Source organism: Megalopta genalis, unplaced genomic scaffold (genome assembly GCF_051020955.1).
Source record: "Megalopta genalis isolate 19385.01 unplaced genomic scaffold, iyMegGena1_principal scaffold0221, whole genome shotgun sequence".
Taxonomy (NCBI): domain Eukaryota; kingdom Metazoa; phylum Arthropoda; class Insecta; order Hymenoptera; family Halictidae; genus Megalopta; species Megalopta genalis.
In genome coordinates, this window is record NW_027476290.1 from 187,501 (window position 1) to 190,000 (window position 2,500).

Here is a 2,500-nt window from a genome sequence, read left to right on the forward strand (position 1 = left end):
ATTCGTGCGTGATTTACACGGCAGACGTGTGTACTACACGTATTAGGCCTTTGATCTGCGTTGCGTAGGCCATCTTCCTTCCAAGACACACACGTGTTGGGGTTTGTGTGATTTTATGATAGTGCCTCAACACGGAAAAATAAGCGTACGAGAAGAGTTGGGCCCGACCAGATCATTCGTGCGTGATTTATACACGGCCAGACGCGTATTATATTACACGTATTAGGCCTTTGATCTGCGTTGCGTAGGCCATCTTCTCGATAGAGAGAAAGCCAATGTATTCTTTTTTCTTTCTTTACACACACACACACAGTTGTAGTAGGACAGGGAGGGATGCGAGCGTGCTAATCACGCTTCCTCAAGTCTTCGCTGTGGTGTAAAAAAAAAAGAAAAAAAGGAATCGTTGGGAAAGTCCAAAGGACGAAAATATCGGGCAGTCTGAAGATAACTTAATGCTCGTTTACATTGGTATCAAGAGAGACCGGCTTGTGTAGCTCGTTTCAATGCTGTGTCGTTGTCATTGACACCCTACTCTGTTGCGCGCTAGTGGCAGCATGAGCGTGGGACGTATATATATATGACACCCAGCTAGAGCCGGCCGTGAGTCCGTCCGGTGTAAATAACGACGAAAGGAGAGAGAAACTTTTCGAATCCAGTATCGGGTTGATAATTGTCCAGTTTGAATATCCATATCCCCGTCGTTTTTGGAGGTGATATACTCTCTGTGTTTCTTCGATAGAAGGCTTTTCAATGTTCTATTCGCTCCGACCGTCGAACTTGCAAGAAAACAGTGGTTTTGGATTTGCTCGTACATATATATATGGTTTCGACGGAAATATCTCGTTCTTTAAGGGACAATTATGTCGTTGTACGACGACTCCCGAATCTCCTTCGCGCGCTGGTTGGAGCTCTTCGGGTATCGGCTTGTTCCGAAATATAACACAAAAATGTGGTGGATAGCAAATACACATTATATATATATGAGAGAATAAAAGGGAAAAATTACCCTGAACGGTGGATCACTTGGCTCGTGGGTCGATGAAGAACGCAGCTAATTGCGCGTCAACGTGTGAACTGCAGGACACATGAACATCGACATTTCGAACGCACATTGCGGTCCACGGATACAATTCCTGGACCACGCCTGGCTGAGGGTCGTTTACGTACTTATAAACTGCTTGCGTTGATGGCACTTGTTGCCTATATACGTACGAGCGAATGATGGGCGCTTCGTCGGCGTTTGTCGCGGTCCTATGAATATTGAGAAATTTTACGTACGTCTAACAGTCTTCGAGAGAGATGGAAATCGTGTTCGAACTAGCGTGAGTGTGGAAGGCGGTGTCGTGTGTCGTATATGTTTTATATACGTCCGCCCGTCTGAAACACCGCTTCGAAGCGGTGACAAAATCTTTTTCGGGACGATTCGTATCCGTAGAACTATCGAGATTTCACTGGTACATTTTCAACGCGCTCCCGACGTCGCCTGAAATGAAACGAGATGGGTTTAACCCACGAAAGCGTACTACACGAGTCTGTCCTATGTGAAGACTGTGTACAGAGATCGAACGAACGCATGAAAGAAATTGAACGAAAGAACACATAACCCGCAAAAATATAGAGTAGAATTGTGACCGTTGCTTCGAATTTGAATTTATATGTATATATATATCATAGCCCCAGGGAGTGGAACCTATGAGTGTGGAAGGATGTCTCTTACCGTTATGTTGCCAGAGGAAAAAAAGTCTCTCTCTTCGTACGACACATTTGTGTACGAATTGTATCGATGGCTATATAGATCCGATGTTGCACATATTCTGAGTAAAGAACACCCCACCCGGGTTACCGTCCTAAAACTCTTCTATTGGTGTGGCTATGATGTGTGTGTCAACGCAATCGCGAGTCTGGTTCTACGGGAAAACCGTTTGTCGGTCGCCCCATATATCTTTTTGTTCTCTTCAAATGATCGAATAGCGAAACCGCACGAGATCAATCGGTCGTCTAGTCCCCGAAAGTACTTTTCGGACGGACGTTAAAGTTATACCGATTGTAATCGTCTTGCGAGTGTTTCGAAGATCTATATTTGGAGAGGATATCGAATTTTATAAAAGATATATTGGTGAGGCGCGATAAACGGTTTTTTTTTTGCTTTAAGGGTTTTTTGTGTTTTTTTTATTTTTTTTTTTTTTTTGTGTTGCTCTGTACACGTTTCGCAAAATGCTTTCGGGGGGGGAAGCTCTGAAAAAATTTTTTTTCACGTTCCGACGACCTCAGAGTAGGCGAGATTACCCGCTGAATTTAAGCATATTACTAAGCGGAGGAAAAGAAACTAACCAGGATTTCCTTAGTAGCGGCGAGCGAACAGGAATTAGCCCAGCACTGAATCCCGCGGAGTTCCGCCGTTGGGAAATGTAGTGTTCAGGAGGGTCAATTTATCCCGTAACGTCGCAACCGCGTCCAAGTCCATCTTGAATGGGGCCATTTATCCATAGAGGGTGCCAGG

General features: G+C 44.6%; 1 non-coding gene and 1 pseudogene across 1 annotated transcript; both read left to right on the forward strand.

Annotated features, from left to right (window-relative positions):
• The first annotated feature begins 1,003 nt into the window (after positions 1 to 1,003).
• LOC143262761 (5.8S ribosomal RNA) lies at positions 1,004 to 1,158 on the forward strand. Its single transcript, XR_013036447.1, has one exon. It is a non-coding gene; the product is annotated as a 5.8S ribosomal RNA (ribosomal RNA).
• A 1,104-nt stretch (positions 1,159 to 2,262) lies between these two features.
• LOC143262784 (large subunit ribosomal RNA) overlaps positions 2,263 to 2,500 on the forward strand; it is a 10,034-nt pseudogene continuing 9,796 nt past the window's right edge.